Source organism: Geotrypetes seraphini, chromosome 11 (assembly GCF_902459505.1).
Source record: "Geotrypetes seraphini chromosome 11, aGeoSer1.1, whole genome shotgun sequence".
Classification (NCBI taxonomy): domain Eukaryota; kingdom Metazoa; phylum Chordata; class Amphibia; order Gymnophiona; family Dermophiidae; genus Geotrypetes; species Geotrypetes seraphini.
Genome location: NC_047094.1, coordinates 84,333,116 through 84,356,095, shown reverse-complemented (window position 1 = coordinate 84,356,095; position 22,980 = coordinate 84,333,116). Strand labels below are relative to the sequence as shown.

Here is a 22,980-nt window from a genome sequence, read left to right as displayed (position 1 = left end):
ATCCCAGACCCTCCTGCCCTCGATGCAATGCCCCTCCCCCCAATGACCGCCCCCTCCCCAGAACCCCCAATCACACCGACCCATGACCCCCCAGGCAGACCACATGACACCCCCACCCCCCTTCCCCGTACCTTTTAAAGTTGGCCAGAGAGACGGGTGCCAACCCCGCCCATCCGGTAGGCAGCCGACGCCAGAATGGGGCCGGATTGGCCCAGCCGTCCCAAAGCCCCGCCCACAAGTGGGGCCTAAGGCGCCTGGGCCAATCAGAATAGGCCCGGGAGCCTTAGGCCCCAACTGTGGGCGGGGCTTTAGGCTCATAGCCCGGGTTGGGCCATGGGCCAATCCAGCCCCATTCTGGCGTCGACTGCCTGTCGGACGGGCAGGTTTGGCACCCGTCGCGGGTGGGGAGGGGGGTTGTGTCGAGGGCAGGAGGGTCTGGGATCCCTCCTGCCCGTAATGTAGTGGGGGGTGGGGGGTAAGGGGTTGCCGGGGCCAGGAGGGCTTGGGCTCCGTCCTGACCCGATCCAGTCGCGAGGGGGTGATCACTGGGGCCAGGAGGGCTTGGGCTCCCTCCTGGCTCGATCCAGTCATGGGGGGGTGGTCGCTGGGGCCAGGAGAGCTTGGGCTCCCTTCTGGCCCGATGTTAATCGGCGGGGCAAGAGGGCTTCGGTTCCCTCTTGCCCCGATGTTGTGTGTGTTGAGGGTGATGGATCGTGGCAGGAGAGATGCCTCATCTCCCTTACCGCGATGCCATCACTCCTCTACCGGAACTGCCGCGACCCGCGGCAGGAGAGATAGGGCATCTCTCCTGCCGCAGGTCGTGGCAGTTTGGGTAGAGGAGTGATGGCATCGCAGTAGGGAAGATGAGGCATCTCTCCTGCCGCAATGCTTGCGGTGGAGGGATAGGCAGGTTGCGTTTTCGGCACTTAGACGTGTTTTGACTTGGTCTAAGTCAAAAACGTATAAGTGCCAACTAGGCAACCTGCCTAAGGTTTTGATTATACCTGCTGTATGCCTAGGTGTAGGTCGGCTCCCTCCCACTCACCGCCCACCCTTTCCCCTCCTCTAAACACGCATCTTTTCTCTCTGTGCATCTAGAGGCAAGAGAAAGGCCTAAGTTGGTTTTAGATACGTCTAAAAACCAGCTTTGGTTATGGGTACTTGGACGATCAGGCGTTTTGATCGTCCAAGTAGCCATTTAGGACACTTTTTAGACTTTTTTTCTTTTGATTATGCGCCTCCACATCATTAAAAGAATTGCAAACAGCGTTGAAGTCCCTTAGAGTTAGATCCGCTCCAGGTGATGGTTTTACGGTGGAATTTTTTAAATCATTACCCTATTACCATATTTGTTAAAGTTATATCAGACTCAACTAAATAAAGGTTGTATTACAGGCACAATGGCAGAATCTTTAACTATAGTTTTGCCAAAGCCAAATAAAGATCCCACTTTGGTTTCAAATTACAGGCCTATTTCTTTAATCAATGTAGATGGCAAACTTTTGGCTAAACTTTTGGCTTTGCGCTTAGCCAAGGCTCTCCCTTATATTATTGGCATGCACCAAACTGGATTTGTTGCTCAGAGACATTCTTCTAATAATACCAAATGTTACATTTTACAAAAAATATGAATGATCCAGCTTTTTCTGTTTCCTTGGATGCAGAGAAGGCATTTGATTGGGTGGAATGGACCATCATGTATCAAGCTATGGAGTGGTTTGGTATAGGGACAGATTTTATACAAATGATTCAATCCTTGTATAGCTCCCCGACTGCTAGATTATATATTAACAATAATTTTTCAGAAAGGTTTTGTTTGCAGAGGGGGTTACACAAGGATGTCCCTTGTCTCCTTTGCTTTTTGATATTGTATTAGAACCCTAGTTATTAGCTATTCAACAGACAAAGGAGATACAGGGTATTCCCTATTCAGAACGGGAATATAAGGTCTCTGCTTATGCAGATGACATTTTGCTTCATTTGAGAAACCCTGAAACAACCATTCCATGCTTGCTTGAATTAATAGAGAAATTTGGAAAGTTCTCCGGATATAAGATTAATTGGAATAAATCTGAAGTTCTTCCACTCAATGTACATTGTACAAAAGGTTTGTTTGACTCATTTTCCTTTATATGGAAGGAAGATGGAATAAAATACTTAGGAATTTGGATAAAAAATAGACTGGAAGACACAATGAAAGTAAATGAAAAAGCTTTATTAAAGAAGGTAACAGAAATGTGTGAGCAATGGAATCCTTTACATTTATCTTGGTGGGGGAGAATCCAAACAATTATAAAAAGTTAAATAGTATTTTTTACAAAATTTGTTTGGCTTGGTAAAATTGCTAGAATTGCTTTAGTGTCTTTGCAAAAGTCTATTAGGGAAGGGGGGGGTAAATTTTCCCAATTTTTATAGGTATCATCAAGCCTATATTATGTGCCAAGGTATGTATTGGGTCCTCCCAGAGCCCACTGATAATATTCCAGACTGGTTGTGGTTGGAATGGCGACTCATTTTTCCTCTGCGATTAAACCATGTTCTTAGTATCAAAATGCCTAGGATATATAAAGAAAACAGTGTTAGTAGATACATGGAAAACTTTGAGATTTGTGAATAATTTAACACCTGTTCCTCAACATATCAAACTATATGGCTTAACTCCAAAATTCAAATAGGCAGATTTAAGGTCATCTGGAAGTATTGGGTTATGGCAGGTATAAGAACTTTGGACGATGTTATTTCTAATGGTAAACTGCTTGGTTTTTCACAGCTGCAACATAAATTTGGTCTTAATAAATCACAAAGTTATAGATGGTTGCAACTGAAGCAGGCCATTCAGGCAGGGTTCCCTGAATGGAAAAATCTTAATAACCAATATAGTCTAGAGTTCTTATGTTTTCAGGTGGACTTCCTGGGACACCAGGCTGCACAGTGGTATAAATTGATATCTGGATTTATGAATAAAAAAAATAAAAACTGGTCTTAGAGACATTTGGAGCATTGAGATTAAGCATCAAATTACTGCATCTCAATGGCCACGAATTTGGTCTTGAAGGATGAGTTGTACAATGTCGGCATTTATGAGACAAATTTGGTTTTTTCTGTTGCACCAAGCTTTCTGGACTCCTGTTCATTTACAAAAATTAGATAGCTCTAAGTCTAATAGGTGTTGGCATTGTCATCTCGAAGCGGGGACCTTAGATCATTTATTGTTCTATTGTCCATTCATTTTGGCTTTTTGGAAATCGATTTGGGGCCAAATAAATTGTTTGTTGGAAAATCCTGTGGCTCTATCCTATGATACTATATTATTTGGAATGTCAATGAGGAAGAAAAGTCAAATTTCTGCAAAGAATAATAAGCTATTACTTATTATGACAGGAGTTGCAGCAGATTACATTTAATTCAGCAGATTACATTTAATTGGAAAAATTGGAATAGATTAAATTATAGTTTTTGGTGGAATTCATTATGTCATATGTACAAGATGGAAAGAATGTTAGCCTTGCAGAAAGGAAATTTTAATAACTTTCAGGAAGTTTGGAGGCCATTAATAGAATATTGAAATTATTGGATTATCATTTTTCCCTAATAGGTATAATTGCAAAGTATGGGGGGGTGGGTTTCTGATTTGCTATTAAATGATTAGATTAATAGGACAGAATATATGATATATGATATATGTAATACATATGAAACAGTAGGGTTGGGAGGGAGGGTTTAAATATTATGATTTAAATTAAATTGATAGAGAATCAAGTGATATTGTATAAGTTCAAATGTTATTTTATGATGCACTTGTTGTAAGATGTAAAATGAATAAAGAATTTAAAAATAAAGAAAATTGGTTCCCGATTTGGATGACCCTCCCCCCTCGCCCCCTAAAGCAGGAACGGCAGCGCTGCTCTTGCCTGCCGGTCGCTGCTGCACCTGCATTAGAGGGCGAGAAGGGAAGGTCAGTCGGGAAGTGCTGTTGTCCAGCTTCCCCCCCTGGCGTCTGTTTCCCCCCCCCGGCCTCCCCGCACCGTTTACCTTTGAGGAGCAGCCTGCAGACAAGATTGCGATGCTAGCGATCTTTGTACTGCTTCAGAGCTGTTTCCTCCACCATGATCCTGCCTCTGACATCAGAGGAGGGGCGGGACTGCGGCAGAGGAAACAGCTCAGAAGCAGTGCAAAGATCGCTAGCACCGCAATCTTGTCTACAGGCTGCTCCTCAAAGGTAAACGGTGCAGGAAGGCCAGGGGGGAAGCCGGACACCAGTGGGAGGCCAGGAAGAATGCGCAGGCCTTCCAAGGGGAGGGGTGTGAGCAGTCCTTCGGGGTGGGGGGTGGGACAGGCCTTCAGGGGGGACAGGCAGGCAGGCCTTCAGGGGTGGGATGCAGGCCTTCAAAGGGGGGGGATAGACCTTCAGGGGAGGGGGGCCCTGGTATAGAAGTACACGGAGGGAGGGAAGGGGGGGGTTCAAAGTGACGTGCATATGCCGGACTTTGGGGGGGGAAGAAATAATGGGTCTGAAAATAGGAGAGGGAGAGAATGTGATGGACAATGGGATTTAGGGAGGGAAGGAACAGAAAGGGAGAGAAGTTGGACACAAAGGATGGTGTGGAGGGGAGCATAGAAATACTGGATAGGAGGGTAGTTGGGAAAAGAAAGGGAGAGATGGTGGACCCTGGGGTGGTGGGGAAGGAGGGAGAGATGCTGGATGAAAGGGTAGTTAAGAAAAGATGGATTTGTGGAGGGAGACAAAAAAAAGGAAAGATGTCAGACCTCCTGGTGATTGGAGGGAAACGGAAGGGGAGGACAGAGATGGCAGATGGATGGTTAGCATGCAGAAAGAAAAAAGAAGGAGACCCTGGCAAGCAAGTTATCACAAGACAACCAGAGCCTGGGACAAACAAGATTTGTATAATGACCAGACAACAAAAGGTAGAAAAACTAATTTGATTTTCTGTTTTGTGATTACAATATGTCAGATTTGAAACATGTATCCTGCCAAAGCCGGTGTTAGACCACAAACGTGAGCTAAGATTTAACAGAGAGAGGAAAAGTCTTTTTTGTTCATTTTGTTTACACCATGGCGCCAGTGTGGTTAGAAGAAGGCAAAGGGGGTGAAGAGGCTATAAAATAAACCCACCAGGATGTTTGAAAAAAAACAACCCACCCAATTAGGCAGGAAAATCGAATCGAATCAAAAAACTAATTCAATAGGCTGAATCGAACCAAAATTTTTTTCCCTGATTCGGGCAGCACTACTTCCTTCTGACTGTTCATTCTTTCTTTCTCTCCCTACCCCCCTTTCTTTCTTTCCTGACACTCCTTACATGCACCCTTCACTGTCCACCTCAAACACTTGCTCACTACAGAACTACTTATCTTTCTGGCCATCATGTTTTCCTCTATTCCATAAAGCTGCAGCATGAAGCTGAACATAAAACCATTATTGCTGTAATCACCCTTGTTGCACAGCTCTAGAGATCAGACTCCTGTGGATCCTTCCTGTCTCCCTATCCCCCTTTTCTTTCTTTCTCTCTTCCTGCCTCCCCTCCAAGCCACTGCCGATTTCTCCAAGCCACCGCAGCAACAGGCCAGGTGCATGCAGCAGTGACTGCTCATGCTTTAACGCCTCCCGTCAATTCTGATGTCGGAGAGGAAGCTCCAGGCCAGCCAAGCAGCAATTGGCTGGCCTAGAACTTCGACATCAGAATTGACATCGGGTGGGGGTGGGGGGTGGGAAGGCTTGTGTAGCCATTGTTGCATGCACCTGATCTGTTGCTGCATCGGCAAAGTAGGGAGAAGCGTTGCCTTTAGATCGCCTGTCCCCACGCACAGCTTCGGGACGCTCTTTCTGAAAATAGGACATTTCAGCGTCCCGAAGCTGTGAGTGGGGACAACAGGACAAGTGATCTAAAAATGGGACGTATGGTCACATTAGGGATGCCCACTCCCTCCTGCTGCCTTCCCCCAGGAATTCCCAACTCCTCCCACACACACACACACCAACCGTTGACGCCCGTCAAACCTGTATCACCCGACCGGACACCTCTAAGCCTCCCACCCCATACCTTTCCAGAAGAAAATCCAGAGAGATGTTTACACCCTCCGGCCAGCAGGCCCGCCACTCCAAAATGGTGGGCCTTCCCCTTCCTGGTGCATTCTGGGATGCACTGGAGAGGGGCCTAAGGCCCTGATTGGCTCAGATGACTAAGGCCCCTCCTATGCACCTGGACCATTGGAGTCACAGACCTCCTTCCCAGTGCATCCCATGGGAGGGGCTTTAGGCATCTGGCCAATCGGAGTCTTAGGCTATTCCCACTGCATCCCAGTAGAGAATGACACAGGGAAAGTTTGTCTCCATCCCCACAGGCTCCTTCTCCATCCCCGCAAGCTCTGTCCTCATTTGTACAAGTTTCAAGTTTATTAGGATTTTATATACCGCCTATCAAGGTTATCTAAGCGGTTTTACAATCAAGTACGCAAGCATTTTCCCTATCTGTCCCAGTGAGCTCACAATTTATCTAACGTACCTGGGGCTATGGAGGATTAAGTGACTTGCCTAGGGTCACAAGGAGCAGCGTGGGATTTGAACTCATAACCTCAGGGTGCGGAGGCTGTAGCTTCAACCACCGCGCCACACACTCCTCCACACATGATTTTATATTTAAATACTTTTATTAAAGTATAAAAAGGGACAATATCCTGTACAATTGTTTATAAATCTCAAATAGAGCTTTCTATTTTGATTTGGTTTTGGTACAACCTTCCCAAAGATTCAGTTGCCCATGTTTTTACATCATTTGGTAAGGTAACTGGATTGGCTTTCAGAAATGGGTGTAGAAAAGAACCTAAACTGTGTAGTGGATGAACAAGAAAATAAAATAAGTGTCTATAAAATGTTGGAAATGCTTCTTGATGCCAAAAACAATGGATGAATCTGTTGAGGTAACAGTGAGATGCTTAAGCAGCCGGGCATATGATGGAAGGATGTTGTAGATGGTTGGAATCCGATCAGCAGACAAGATTCTTGTTGCCTCATCAAAAATAAACAAAACACAAATGATGTCTGTCAGCCTAGCTATCGCTACCATTCAGCATTTTTAGTTGGCATTACTTATGTCAGCGAGGCCTATGGGAAAATTATATCAATCTGACTCTGGCATGGGAATGCAGATAGACCCTGAGGACAGGGAAACTATTTTAAGTATCCCTGATATGTTTTAAGTTACCCTGATTGAATCATGACTAGCTAAAAGGTGTTAATGTCTGATTAAGAGGGTGCTTAGGACAATGGCCTGCTTGAATGGGACAAAGAAGCCAGAGACTAATCCCATCACCATGCTTGCAAGCATCACACTCTCCTTAGCAATTAAATTAACCACTGTTTCAAACAGTTTACAAATTCTAAACAGAAAGATACTGGGAGATACAATAATTTCTTTATTCAGAATAAGATTCCAAGGTATAAAAGCCTGCTCTCTGCTCTATTAATCTATCTCTCTTTCTATCTAGCTATCTCTTGGCTTGGCACTCTGGTTCTGTTTTGGCTCTCCCTCTCTCTGTCTATCCTTCCCTTTATCTATGGAACACGAAGCTTAGACCATCCCCCTTTTCTCTCTATCTGGCTCTTCCTAGAACTGCAAGCTTCTATGTCTCTCTTTGTTTCTAGACTATGTAAAGCAGGGAAACTGCTTTGCTCTCTATTTAATTGTAATGCTTAATTGTAATGATTATAAATATTGCTTTTCTGTAAGTCTATTTCTATAATATATTCTTTATGCAATCACCTCTGGCTATGCCTTCTTTATTCTACTTCCTGGTGAGTCTTCAGTAAGGGAACTGAATCTGGGACCAGCGTTGGTCAGTACGCCTTTTCACTTAACCCCTACCACCATACACTGGGGGGGGGCCACGAACAAAACTGACAATGTCATTTAACAGTTGTTTTTAATCACTGAATTCAGTTGCCAGTTGTCTGAAATGTGTTAAGTTTTTACATATTGATATTAGTCACATGAGGACAAAGTTTGTCCCTGTCCCCATCCCACCTTTAATGACGGGTACCCATCCTCGTGCCTTTTTCTAGTTTATAAATTCAAGTATATACAGTAATAGTAGTAATGTTGGATTTATAAAATTTTTGTGGGCATTTATTGTTTCCTTTTCCTTTATCACCTCTTTCTTCTCAGGCTGGAGATCGACTGCTTTACTTTCCAGCACTTTCCGGAATTAGAGATAAGCAATTTTTACAGTTAGCTTTCCTTACCAAACAGTTCAATTTGGTCTTACCAACTATCATCCCAGAAAAGTTTGAAGACTATTTGTTCCTAAAGCTGAATTTGTAACTCTGATTAAATGTTTCCTGCAGATCAGTTCTAATTGTTAATTCAGTTTGAACCCAATTGTTGGGAGTTAGCATACTATAAGTACCATGTCACATCGCACTACATCACATATAAGCCAGAAGGGCCCATCCTTCCATCATAAGTGAAGTCTCCTCATTTCTTTACATGACCCCACAAAAATGCCTTTGCTATAGAGCAGAAGGCACTAGATTCTTTGGGGAGTGGATAGCAGAACATTGCATGTGTTGGAGGCCCCTTTGCCTGAGTGGGAGGGGAAACAGTACAAAAGAGGAGTGAAATCAAGGCTTTCGGTTATCCTGTTCTCCCGAAAGAGCCTTAGTACTGAAGGAGACTCCCGAGATCCTGCTACTTGTGGAAGGAAAGTCTGAGAGGGTTTGCCAGAAAGGTAGACAACAGAGAGGAGAGAAGTGGAACCTGAAGAGATTCACCAAAAGAATATAAGAAACTTTACTTTTCCAAGGGGTCACCAGGAGAGGACAGAGTAAGGATTGTGTGAAGACCCCTCTCTAAAGTGAAACCATGAATGAAAGATTGCTTATTGCACAGCATGTGTGGAGCATCCACACTTCAGCTTGGCAGGAAAGGTAAGAATGGGCCCGGGCTGAGGAGAGGGTGGGACCCTGGAACGGCTCACTGCATGTATTGAGAAATTGTAGGAAGAGATTGGAGAACATAATAGTGTTTCAGAAGTGATTTTATCATAGTTTGTAAAAACTAGTTTTAGTATTCACACCATAAGAAGTGTATGCATCGATGCTGCAATCAAATTCAAGTAAAAGTTCCAGTTATCAATTGCATCTTGGTCTCAGCTTATCTGATTCTTTGATAAGTGATTAAGTAAAGAACCGAGTGTGGCGACTGAACTCTGGGATTGTGATCCTTTGGTCTACCAGCCTATGCCAAGCTCAAGAAACTTAAAAAGCAGTTCCAAATAAAATTCTGGTCATGGGTGCCTGACCCAACGAGCTGGCTAGTGCCCATGGACTGTGTGCAAATGAGACTAGGGTTAAAATTAATTATATATATATATATATTTTTTTTTTTTTTTTTTTTTTTGAGGATCAACAGAGCACAAAATATCAAAGCATATGAACTGAAAATACATTAACCAATACATTTCACCCCACAGAGATCTGAAAAAAAGAGTTGCCAAATACAGAACAGGCAAAACAGTTTAGAAAGGAGCTGTATAGCACTTGGCGCAACTATTAGCACTATAGTGATGATGATAATAAGCAATAGTGGAGGCCCCTGCACACACAGAAGGGCCCAGCCTCCCATTTTAAGGGAAGCCCCTTATTTCTATCCGTCTCTGGGGAGTAGGGAGTGTTTCTTATATATATGTACAGCACACACATATACAAGAGGACATCAACGCTGCCAGTTTCCATTAGGGGGGGTTTTGAATTCTAATCTCATAGCAGGGTAGTAGCTACACCCTCGGTATCACCTCTACAGGTTCCATAATACAACACCACGAAACTGTCGGAAACCTCAACAGCTCTGCTAAACGCATAGAACGGAGGTGATGCAGCGGCCACGTACCCAGATCGCTAACAGTATCCACTGTCTCGCTACCCTAGCAGATGTGATGCGTACTCAACCCCTCCAGTACTCAGTCTCCTACCAAACAACATCCAAGTGCGCAACGCCGTTCCCGGCAGACAGAGCTGCGACGTACTTCCCCTTCGCTCACACAACCACTGTTATTAGAGCTTCATAATCATCTGACCGGACGTTAAACGTGCTCACGGATGGCGTTTCTTGATGACTCTATTGCTATGGCAACTTTTGTACACTGTGGCGGTTGCTGTTAGGAGCGGCCGTAAGGGCGGAATCGTCAGAGAACCGCCTTCCGGACTACGGCTAAACTCGATTCGGGTTTCCTTCCTGCTGCCCAACCCCCGCACCTGGGTAAGTTGGGAGCCAGTTCTGATTTAAACCCATGACAAGCTACATTGAAGAGTCACATTTGCCCAATGCTACCTCACGACTACAAATCCCAGAATGCTATGAGGATAGAAAAGAGTGGGGAATGCTGGGATTTGTAGTTTTGTTTTCTTTAAGACATTGCAAGATTTGCATACCAAGAAGGCAGTATATGCAAACCCATCTTATGCAAATTCATTGTGCCTATAGATGTTGTGACTCCTGACGTAGGCATTCTACCAAAACATGGACTCCTGTCGAGTTCATTTATCAAGTCCTGTGTTACAGCTTTTTGTATTTATATGACTACCTTTATTCAATAAAGCAGTTTCAAATCCATCCTTCTCACCATATTTTACATTTGGAAAGACCAAGTACCTACCTTGCTTTTTTTTCTGCTGATTCAGATAGGGATTGGTTCTTTTTTCTTCTTCTTCTTTTCTTGTCCAATGGTACCTACAGAACTACAATTCGCTGAATGCTTAGAGGACAGAAAAGAATGCGTGCTGGGATTTGTAGTCCTGTTTTCTTAAGAAGTTGCAAGATTTGCATACCAAGGAGACAGTGTGCAAATCCATCTTATGCATATTCATTGTGAATATTCTGAAAACCTGACTGGCTAGGGTTCCTCTTGGAGAAAGCAGAAGCCAGAAGGCTTTGAGCATGTGCAGATGCTCAAGGCCCAGCCCAGGCAAGAGGCAGGATCTTGGGGCACCAGCACCAGCACATCTTGTGGGTTGGTGCTGTGTGCCGGTGCCAAATCGGGGTAAGGGCTTGTGTTTGGACGGGCAGGGGGGGAGCATTCATGGGGGGGCAATGCTGGTTCGTGGGGGGGGATTCTCGGGCGAGGGGGGGGAACGATGCCGGTTCTCGAAGTGGGGGGGGGGGGGGTGGAAGCATGCCAGTGGCCTCGGTGGTGGGGGGTGAGGCGGAGCAGTGCCGGTGGCCTCGGGGGGGGGGGGGGGAGGTGGAGCAGCGCCGGTGGCCTCGGGGGGGAACAAATAAAATGAATTTCCCTTACTTCCTATGGAGAAATGCGCTTTGATATATGAGCACTTTAGTTTACGAACATGCTTCTGGAATGAATTATGCTCATAAACCAAGGTTCCACTGTATCTGAAAAACAATTTAAGCATCCATTCCCTATCAGAATCAATAGCAAACTGTACTAATAAAGTAGCAGAAACTTGAGTCTCAGTATCCAACCTCTCCAGGAAATTAGATAAATAATCCAAACTATCAGCAGATAAATTCTGCTGATTAGGATTTTGAGACCTATCTCTCCTAGGTAAATATATTTTTGAGAGAGGTGGATAAGAATACTCAGGTACTTTCAGAACTTAATTTAGATAATGCTTAAACATAACTATTGCAGGTGTAGAAAACACTTTTGGAAAGTTAATAATCCGCAAATTGCATCTCTTAATGGAGTTTTCCACCATTTTGTGTTTCAAATGAAGGCTTGCACTATCTTTAACCCAAGTTAGTGCTTGTGTTTCTAAAGATTTTATTCTGGTGTCAAAATCATCTGATTTGTTTTCCAAAATTAGAACTTTATTTTTTAATTCCAAACTTTCTGAAAGTACAGTAGTACATCGTTGGGAAAGTTGCTGTATCTGGCTTCCCAGAGAGATTTGAAGACTAGATATAGCCTCCCAAATTGACTCCATGTTGAAGACTTCAAGCTTCCGTGAGCTCAGTTCTGGCACTCTCTGATAGAGCAATAGTACTTATGTTTGCAGTAGAAATCGTTGAAAATACTTGTTCTTGCTCCAATCTCTCATCTGGCTGTACTACTGACAAAGCACTCTCCTCCTGCCTTCTCTCAGGGCCGGATCCCCCGCCCTGCCGGGCCAGCAAGAGAGTGTCCCGAGTCGGGCAAGCATCAGTAGCACCTCCATCACTCCTGCTGCTCCTGCCACCACGGGACGAGCCGGAGGACCCTGCTCCTCCGGGGACAAGCTGGCACCCTCGAGGGAGAGTTCACGGGTCTCAGCTTGTACGTTCCCTCTTGCTGAGGCCTCCTCCGGTTGCTGCGCTTGTGGGCCACACTGCACAAAAGAATCCATCGGCCCGGTCTGAGGTAAAGGTTCCTCTGGGAAAACCCGGATTTTAGATTTTCTCTTCACCATAGGCAAAATAGGGAATTCTTCAGAAAGACCGCATTGGTGTCCTTGTGCAGTCATTGAGCCGCCATCTTAGCTAAGCTCCGCCTTCTCTCTCCTATCTAGATGTTTTATCCCTTCTTAATGCATCTATCTTTTGGGGCCATTTTCACACAAAAATAAGAGGTAAGGAGTGGCCTAGTGGTAGAACTGCTGCCTCAGCACTACTCCTTCTGACCCTGGGCAAGTCACTTAATCCTCCATGGTCCTGGGTACAAAACAAGTACCTGTATATATGTAACCACAAAAAGGCAGTATACCAGCAGCCACACAGACAACAGAGCAAAAGGGGCACTCTAGGGAATATTGCAGTGAACATCACATCACGTGAAAAAGTCCCAGGTACACATGTCACTATAACCTCAAACTGCTGCTCTGACTTTCTAATTCCCTGGACATTCTTAGTTATTCAGGGGCTAAACAACAAACTAGTTCAGAGGAATGACAACCCTTTACTGACCCAGCAATAGGGAAAAAGAAAGCATGAATTAGCAGGGACATGCTCAGCTTCCCTTTGCTTTTCAGACCTTGATCGTGGACAGACTCACATTTACATGTATAACCTATTTTCCTTTATAAAATATACTCCAGTCTAGAGTTACCATAATTGTAGAGATTAAAAAAAAAAAGAGGACTAAAAAAATAGAAATAGTTGCTAAAGAAATATTTAATCATAGCAAGTGTGTAAATTTTAGTGAATGAACATACATCAAACAGCAGTAGATAATAATCTACTTTTCAAAAACTTCCAGATTTGAAATTGAGTGAGTCTGAGCCTGTGTACTTATCAGAATTGTGGCTATCCCTCAGCAACTTGGCCAGCTTCTTAGATTATGTGTGGAAGTCTTTACATGATATTTGCTTAAAGTAGTCCTTGCTTAGTGTTCCCTTCCATCCTCATAGTGCACTATCATCTTGCTTTGTCCCGGTGCCATACCCGGTAGGGTGGGAACCCAAGGTGGACCACCCCTCCTTTGGCCAGAGCACTCCCTCTGGGCAGTGGGAAGGTGCATGGATTGGTCATGGGGATGTGGGCTGCCTTCGTGTGGCTGTCTGCTCTGCTGGTCCCCAGCCCCATAGCTGATGTTGGAGGGGGCGGGGGTTGGTGGAGCCGATGGCTATGCACAGGTGGACAGCAGACCCATGACCGTTCCAGTACCCACAAGCTTCCTGCACCTGTGACTAACTGCCCCTCCCCCATATACCCTGACATCTCTCCCCCCCCCCATGGTCTGGTAGCTCCTTTCCTTTCCCTTCCTCCCATGGTCTTGTCATCTCTTTCCTCTCCTCTCCCTTCCCTGGTCTTCCTTCTCCCCTCTCTCTCCCCAATTGAGTGCAGCAGCAGCAGCACTTCTCTTCCCCTATCCCCTCCCCAATTGGGTGTAGCAGCTTTTCTCATCCTCCCTCCCCCCCTTGGGTGCATCAGCAGCATCTTTTCTCTTCCCCCCTCCCCCTTGCACAGCAGCAGCTTTTCTATTCTCTCCCTTAGGTGCAGCAGCTTTTCTTTTCCCCCCTCCCCCCCTTGGGTGCAGCAGCAGCAGCTTTTCTCTTCCCCCCTCCCCCCTTTGGGTGCAGCAGCAGCAGCTTTTCTCTTCCCCCCTTCCCTCCCCTTGTGTGCAGCAGCAGCATTTCTCTTCCCATCCTTCCCATCGGCAGAGTCGCAAGCTTCCCTCCATCGCTGACCTATCTTCCATAGGTCAGCGACGGAGGGAAGCTTATAATTTGCTGCTCTTCCTTGCTCTGGGCCTTCCTCGTTGCCGGGTCCTGCCTTCGCAGAAACAGAAAGTAGGCAGGACCTGGCAGCAAGGAAGGCCCAAAGCAAGTTGTAAGCTTCCCTCCGTCGCTGACCTGTCTCCCTTAGCTTCCCTCCATTGCTGGTCGTAGCGAACTTCTGCTCCGGGGCTTGAATGTGTCCGTGCCGGTTTCCCTTCTCTTCTCCTCCCCCTGGGACGGAACTTCCAGTTTCGGAGGGAAGTGAAGGAAAGCCGGCACGCACACGTGAGAGCCCCAGAGCATGGGTTCTATTTGCAAGCTGGAGTCAGCACGGGAAGGAGCATCGGTGGCAGCAGCAGGATTAGCCGGGCGCGGAGAACACTGCGGGGGTTTGGCGCTGGAGGAACCGTCCCCTTGTCCCCACGGACATTTCGGCATCCCAAAGCGGTGTCTCGGGACAACGGGACAGTTAGTCCAATAACGAGACGGTCCCGTTGAAAATGGGACGTATGTTCACCTTAAGGATGGACCACTATAGCTGTCAGAGCTCAAGGAGCAGACTGGCTATTTAGACTGTTACTGCCCCTGTTATAGCTCATTGCACCACATAACCACTATTTCAATGTCTCAAATCATGAGTTTACTACTCAGGGATCTTCAGACCACCACCGAATGATGTACCTTCAGGTGGTTCCAATCCTCATAAGTCCCAGTGATTTGTTAATCTGACATTGTTACTTTTTTCTTATTTTACTTTTTTTTTATATACTATACATATATTCTTCTTTAGAACATCAGTTTAAGAAGAATAGTACTTAGCTTTATTATATGCTCCTCCCCTTATATGCCATTGCATACAGTTTTATTATACACCACCTCAATTGATCAAAAGTTCCAGTTAAACAAAATTATTTTACTAAGGTGTTAGCAACGTGTCTTTTGGAGAAATGCTTAACCCAGAATGGAAAGCAATCCCTCTGATGCCATAGGCTCAGAGTTCTCTGGGGCAAATGCCCTCAGCATCAATTACAAAAAACACTGAGAAGGGAACATGAGTTTGAGTATTGGTCTGCTGGAAAGTGCTGGAGTAGTGCAGATAACCTCTACTGTGACTGAATCCTCAGGTTTGAAGACCTCCAAAGAGGTTCCAAGTTTGGCTTTTCCTAATTTACCCCCTCCTTTACTAATGTGTAACGCAGGTTTTAATGCCGGCAGTGGCGGTAACTGCTCCAACGCTTATAGGAATTCTATGAGCGTCGGAGCAGTTACCACTGCTGCCGGCACTAAAACCCATGCTACGCATTAGTAAAGGAGGGGGTTAGTTCTGTTGCAAGTCAAGGCCTTCAGTTGTAAAGCTAGAGACAATTTGGGAAGCCCTTAATTAATTAAGCTCTTGTTCCACATATTAATGAGCTTGCTCAGAAGAAAAAAGAAATTGGAAGATAGAACAATTTAGCATGATTTGAACTGAATAAGATTTCTGTTAAAGTTAATGATATAGAGGCATCTATGGCTTCTGGTAAGCAATTGCAAGCAACTTTGATTAAGGTTGTTATAGCAATTAGACTTAAGAATGAAGCTTTGGAGAATTCTGTTCAAAGTAGTAATCTTCGCTTGTTAAATTTTCCCAAAATGCCAATAGTCTCAGCAGAGGAGGTATATAAGAAATATTTGACAGATGTTTTGAATGTTCCAGAATCTAATTTTCTACCTGTAGCCCAGATTTATTATTTGCTTTTCAAGAGAAGAGAATTACAAGATCAAAATTTTGGTCTAGCAGATGTGGCAATTGAGAGACTGGATGTTACAAATTTGCTTCTAGTGCAATAGGCAGATCATTCTTGAAGCTGTGGGTTGTGTACCTCTGATCGCGAGATCTAGTGTAGAGAGCCCTCATTTACATTTTTCTGCTCCGCTTCCCTTCACTCTGGGCTGTCCTGTAATTCCTCAATTTTACTTTCTACATGCGAGACGGTAGGAACCTATCAGTTCTGCTCATGTATATTTTTTCGGTCATGAGGCTCTTTAATGCTGCAGAGGATCCCAGTTATGGGACATCCCTGGCTTCAAGAGAATACAGACTCTGAGAGCAGTAGTCTGTTTTTGTACAATTTCACTTTATTCCGGGACCAGTGGGTTATTTTCATCTACCTGCCAGGACTTTATAGGAAGCCTCAAACTTCAGAGACTTAAGCCCCTCCCCCTCTTACCTCATCACTGTCCCTGTAACATCAGTTTTCCTTCCTACAAGCCAGGTTGTAGGAGCTTGTTTTTTCTACTCGTGTTTTATTTTGTGTAATTTCAGTCTTTGCATTTGTGGCTTTTGCCCTCGTGCTGCGGAAGTTCCATGCAGGGACAGCTCTGACTGCAGGAGATTGCAGACCTTTGGAAAAGTCTGCTTCTGGGAGGTTCCCTGCTTGTCAGTAAATCCCCTGGACAGCCTGCACATCAGATCAGGGCTCAGGGACTGTACTCTTGGGAGCTTACTCACCTCAGGTTCATCCGCTAGTGTGTCGAGCGCAGGCTGCGTGGTTCCATGGAAGCACATCTGGGATCAGAGATAGACTGTGTTCCTCCGCCAGGCATCTGTGCGGCATGTCTGAGGGTGGCGGTGTCAGCAGCACATGTGGCAGGAGTAGACAACATTCAAGCAGAATTTCTCAGTCATCGGACTCTGGATCCCGGAGAATGGTCTTTGTTTCAAAGAGTGTTCGATTGCACAGTACATCAGTGGGGGTGTCCCACAATCGATCTCATGGCAACTGTGGCCAACAAGAAAGCAGATCAGTTCTTCAGTCGGTGTCGCAAGGCCTGGACACTCTGGTTCAGCCCTGGCCACAGGTCTCCTATATGTCTTCCCTCCGTGGCCCATAATAGGGCGTCTGCTGAGACAGATAGCAGCCCACAGAGGTCTGATGATCCTGGTCACACCCGATTTGCCAAAGTGGCCATGGTATGCTGATTTGGTTCAGCTCCAGCAGGATCGGGGGCTCCGGCTACCTTGTCATTCTCACTTCCTCGTGCAGGGTCCAATTGCACTGCAGGATCCGGACCTCTTTGGTCTTACGGCATGGCTATTGAGTGCGTGGCCTTAACTAGCCAGGGCTATTCTTTTGCTGTGATTGCCACGTTGCTTCACAGCAAAAGGAAATCCACAGTGGCTGCCTATGGGAAGGCTTGGAGATGTTATCAGGCCTGGTGCGTTCTGAGACAGGTGGACCCATCTGTTCCGTCAGTTCCTCGTGTTCTGGAGTTTAGGGCCTAGTTGTAGCTTCTCTCCGGGTGCAGATTGCCGGTCTTTTTTGTATGGGTCCTCCTTCTCTGAGGGGTTCGTTGGCAGCTCATCCAGATGTGGCCTGTTTTCTATGGGGCGATCTGTGACTTAGGCCCCCATTTGTGCCTTCCCTGTCCGACTTGGAATCTTAACCTGGCTCTCCGTTTTCTGACTCGTTCACCATATTAGCCTCTGGAGCAGGCATCCCTTACGGATCTTACGATCAGACGGTCTTCCTGGTGGTTATTTATTTGATGTAAACCGAGTTGAGCTTCATTATATGAAGATGACCGGTCTATAAATCTAAGTTTTTAGTTTAGTTTAGCTTGTAGAGTTTCGGAGCTTCAGGTTCTCTCCAGCCAGGATCCTTTGCTGCGTATTACGGATTCTGGTGTGATGCTAGGCACGGTTCCTCCTTTTTTCTGAATGTGGTTTCTGCTTGCCATGTGAATCGGGAAGTCAGGCTTTCTGCTTTTGCTTCTTCCAGATATAGGAAGCAGGACCAGGTATTGTGGTCCTCAGATGTGTACAATCTCTTGTTTTGGGACCTGGAGGTCACCAATGAGTTTCACTCCTCTGACCATCTGTTTGTTCTGGTGGGCCCTGTCTGCAAGGGTAGGCCAGCTTCTAAGGCTACCATTTCCAGATGGTATGGCCATTTCCGCAACTTACATGATGGCCGAAAAGAAGCCCCCCCCCTCTCATGGTGCGGGCTCATTCTATCAGAGGTATTTCATCTTCGTGGGCAGAGTGGTCGGCTGTTTTTCTGGACGAGATATGCAGGGCTGCTACTTGGTTCTCCTTGCATACGTTCACCAAGTTTTACAGGATCGATGTGGCAGCCAAGCAGAATGCGGCTTTTGGTACCTCTGTTTTGGCAGCAGGCTCATCAGTCCCACCCTGATTTTCTGGGACTGCTCTGTTACGTCCCACTGGTTCCGGAATAAAGTGGGATTGTATAAGAATGAAAGATTAGGTTTTTACCTTTGCTAATCTTCTTTCTTGTAAATCCACATTTTATTTCGGGAACCCACCCTATACCTTGCTGATTTGCTGATTGTCTGCCTTTCCAAGTACTGAAGCTGGATTTCTGTTTTCTGATCAGCCTTTATAAGAGTGCCATCAGAATGGGTTTAGCACTTAGTTTTGGGGGGATCTCTAGTTCAGGCGCCCCCCTTCTGATAGTGCTGTCTGATAGTGTGTCTCTTTATAGCACTATTTTGTTGTTCAGACTTCTAATGTTTAATGACCTGTTCTCTCGTTTTTCATTATTGCATTTGTTGATATGAGCAGAACAGACTTCAGGGATTATCTCCATTCCCCTTTCTCTCTTGTTCTTATCCTCTACAGATGTTCCTGGCTGCTTTAAGACTAACTGATGCTTACAGGGACAGTAATGAGGTAAGAGGGGGAAGAGTTTAAATCTCTGAAGTTTGAGGCTTCCTACAAAGTCCTGGCAGGTGGAGGTCCCAGTCCCAGACCAATGGTCCCGGAATAAAGTGTGGATTTACAAGAAAGAAGATTAACAAAAGAACCTAATCTTTCATAGTCAAGAGGCAGCATGCTTTGCAAGGCACATACTTGGCCAACCTGCACTACCAGTTCGGGAACTCAAGAACCATTCGCTTAGGAGCAAGGCTTGCTCCAGGTTTTGTCTGCACAGGCTGAGTGGCCCCGTGGCAGTTTTTCACTAGGATCGGGTGCTGACTGTGTTTCCTCTTCCTGACTTTGCGCGCGAGTTCCAGTAGAGGTTTGAAGTCTCAGTCTGGGCAGCAGAGCTGAGGAGCAGTCTAAAGTAAGCTATCCAGGTTTCTAGGCTTGTCTGAGGCAGAAGTTCTCTGGCTGCAGTTTCAGCCTAAGCAGCTCCCAGCATCTGCATGATACAGTGAGTACAGGCTGTAATAGCCTAAGGGAGAAATCAGGGGGTATCTAAAAATAGTTTTTGAAGATTTCTGGGGCTAGGAACAGGGTCCCCCACCTCTAAAAGCCTATTCCCTAAAATTTTTGACCCCTTATTTAGGTCTCACAGGCCGTTTTGGTGCTAAAATCACTGCTGCAGCAGCCATCTACCTCAACACCTTGATCTGGCTTGAAATTGGTATGGATTGACTCCTCAGGCTAAGATACCCAGGATTCATGCAAGATGTGTGCTTGTGCTGAAGTTATGTCATGCTCCAGGAGTAGATGCCGATACGGATCCCCAATTTTTTATGTGACAGATGCTCTGTATGAACTGTTCAGGGTCATGAGCATATGCTTTTTCCACCTGTAGAATGCTTTGGATCAGGAGATTCATCCTTTAAGGCTACTCTGAGCAAATTGCTTTTTAAAGGTCAATTGCTCTTTAGCAAGGGGCTTGACAATCTTATGGCCAGTGTGGAGGATCTTAAACCAAAGTCTTTACCAGACAGCTGGCCAAGGACTCCTAAGGGATCAGGTCGAGGTAATTTTCATGGCTATAGGCACTTTTGCCAGAACTGGGGAGGTCCTTTGGTCCAGAGATCATTTCAAGGCTTAAGACAGAGATTTGGGGTGCTAAGCATCTCCAGTCCTCAGGATCTTGACCCACAGCAGTCCCCAAGAAGCAATTATAATGCCAGGTCAGGACCCATACCTCCAAGAATAGGAGGGAAGTTGTCGATTTATTGGGGAGCGTGGGCAAGGATCACATCAGACTGCTGAGTACTGAAAATTTTTCAGGAGAGGTACAAGCTCAAGTTCTTTTGTTCCATTCCAGACCTCTATGTGGATTTTCCAGTCGGAAAACCAGAGAAAGCGATCAGAGTCCAAGCAACAGTAAAGAGACTACTAGATCTAGCAGCCATAGAAGCCATCCCAGACAAAGAATCAGGCTTAGGCAGATACAACATATACTTTATCATGCCCAAAAGAGACTCAGAGGACTGGAGGCCAATTTTGGATCTGAAGTTGGTCAATGCTGCCCTCAAGGTATTGCGCTTTTGCATGGAACGGTAAGGTCAATCATTGCCTTGGTGGCACCAGATGAATTTCTCTAGATTTGACAGAGGCCTATCTGCATTTTCCCATTTTTCCAGATCACAGGAAGTTCTTCATGTTCCATGTTCTGAAGCAGAACTTCCAGTTCTCTGCCCTTCCGTTTGAACTGTCCATGGTGCCACGCATCTTCACCAAGGTGATGATTATAGTAGCAGCCGCACCACCACAAGGAGGGGATACAGGTGCATCCTTAGCTGATATTAGGTACATCCGAATTCAAAGGGAAGACAGCAGTGGAGCATGTGATCCAACTTCTGCAGAGCCTGGACCGGGCTATAAACTTCCAAAAAAGACATCTGGAGCTGACAAAGTTCATGGAGTATCTGGGCATTCATTTGAACATGAGGGAAAATAAAGTTTTTCTCCCGGAAGCCTGCAGAGAGAAGCTCATATGTCAGAACAGGGAGTTTGGGGACAGGTCAGCACCAACAGCTGTGACAAATTTAGTGCCAGCTCTGGCTTTGTCCCGGGAAAAATAAGTAAAAGCATCCATCCCCTAACCAGAAGAGCTGACCAGGTTAATGTTAAAAATCATGAGCTAGCTGTCTACTCTTCAGACAGTGAAACTGAGCAGGACAGAGAATGATCTGATAGTAACAGGCAGGAAAGCTCCCAACAAAATTAATCTGTTGTAAAGCCAGCAAGGTTTACTGCCTATAAGAGAAAGCCTGCCCCTTTAAGATAACCTCAGTGCAGGGAATACAATGGAAGCCATACTCTGTAGCCAAGGGAGCTAAGCCCCATCCCCCTTCCTTGGTGTAAGGGGCATGGCTATGAGAGACATAAGGGGCAAGCCTTTAATCAGGAAGGGAGACAGGAACATGAAGGGCGGAACTGTTCACCTGAGCTTTGGCTAGACAAGGAGGTGGAATGGAAGAGGAAGAACCGTCCCTGCCTCAAGCCACTGAGAATCCAGAAGCCTGTGAGGAGATGGACATAGCAGAGTGTCCAGTGGAGCCAGCAGCACTCCCAGAGTGCATGAAGGTGGGTCCTTGAAAGTGAGAAGGAATAGCCTTGTTTGTTGAAACCTTATTTTGCTGTGCTGGAAAGGCATAAACCTCTGCTAAAGAAAGAAAGAGAGGGGCGTTTTCCCTCTGAAAGACTGTTTTAATCAGGACAGCTGAGAGCCAGATAAAAAGAATGAACTGTGTTGCCAAGCTGGGCACTGTTTTCTTTCTTATGTACTTTATTTTTTGGCTATGGGTTGTTTTTGTTTTTTGCCAAGTGATACTGAGGCCCAGCAAGGAGGAAAATACTCAGTAAAGCTGGTTTGGGAATAACTTTGGAGCTATAGAACAGTCCTAAGAGTGTTTACATTGTTCTAGGTATTGATGCAATGAAGTTTTGTTTCTTTTATTTTACAAGCATGGACTTTCTTACTACTTGCTTATGGGAGTATTGAGGCTGTTGCAGTTTGAGAAAGAACCTGAATTCTGATTACCAGGATAGAGCTGTAATCCAGGGTATTTTGCTGTCCAAACCACCAGAATTTCCAAGGCTCCTCTAACTCAGAGCCTGGTGGAACTTTACTCTCACCTGCAGTGTAGGCAGCAATGATAATCAGCTCCAAAGTGGTGATCACTTGTTTGTTTGCTTATATTATATGCTCCTGTTTTTGTGAAAAGTTCTGTGGACTTACCTGTTTGACCAGAAAGCTCAGGGACAATAAAACAGTAATGTGCTTTGGGTGAACAAACAGGAGGAAAAGTGGGGGAGTTTTGTGCTATTGTTTTTCTGGAATTTGACTGTCCTGAACTGGGCCCAGTTACAGGACAAAATAAAAGTTGATAACTATTATTGTATACTGTTCTTTTTCTTGGAGATACTCTTCCCACTAACCAGTGTAACTGGTGACCCCAGGCAAATGACTAGGCGAGTCTTACCTGAATGGTTTCCCCATTTCCAGAGGAACACGCCCAGAGTTTTACAAAGGTTGCAGTTAGCGCCCTCTGCTGTCCTATGATGACACAGCTTGGCAGTATTTGCAGGCATGGTAGGTTTGCAGGCATGTTGGTCCCTTGGGCAAAAGCACATTTACTCCCTCTCCAGGAGGCGCTCTTATCCCGTTGGTCCCTGCAAACGGATGCATTGCAGATGCCTCTATCTTGGACAACAGAAGTGCATCACAATCTGAACTGTTGGCTTGAGCCACAGTCATTATCCTGGGGGAGTGCCGCTTCGCTTCTCCACGGTTGGGGCGTGCATTGTGAGGGGCATCCAGTGTTGGGACATTGGAACCCCTTACAGAGGAAATGGTCAATCAACTGGTTAGAGCTGAGAGCAATGAGCCTGACACTGCAGGCTCACTGAAGGACAAAGCAGGATGAGTTTTCTCAGTCAATGCTACAGCAGTAGCCTATGTCAATCGGCAGGGAGGAACCAAGAGTGCTCCACTATGCTTGGAGGCTCAAATGTTGTTTCAGAGGGTGGAGATTTATCTGTTGGCTCTCTCGACGGCACATGCAGCAAGAGTGGACAATATGCAAGTGGATTTTCTCAGCCAGCAGACTCTAGATCCCGG

At 45.6% G+C, this 22,980-nt stretch overlaps 1 protein-coding gene across 5 annotated transcripts in view; it reads left to right on the top strand.

Moving 5' to 3' along the window:
• The first annotated feature begins 10,138 nt into the window (after window positions 1-10,138).
• Window positions 10,139-22,980, top strand: part of LKAAEAR1 (LKAAEAR motif containing 1) — a 155,844-nt gene continuing 143,002 nt past the window's right edge. For 2 of the 5 annotated variants that reach the window (XM_033914305.1, XM_033914303.1), the window contains exons 1-2: window positions 10,139-10,274; window positions 12,119-12,372. The gene's annotated coding sequence lies outside the window, so the exon portion shown is untranslated. Of the gene's footprint in view, window positions 10,275-12,118; window positions 12,373-21,258; window positions 21,444-22,980 lie in introns of those variants that run through there. The other 3 variants (XM_033914304.1, XM_033914301.1, XM_033914306.1) reach the window with 2 other exon arrangements.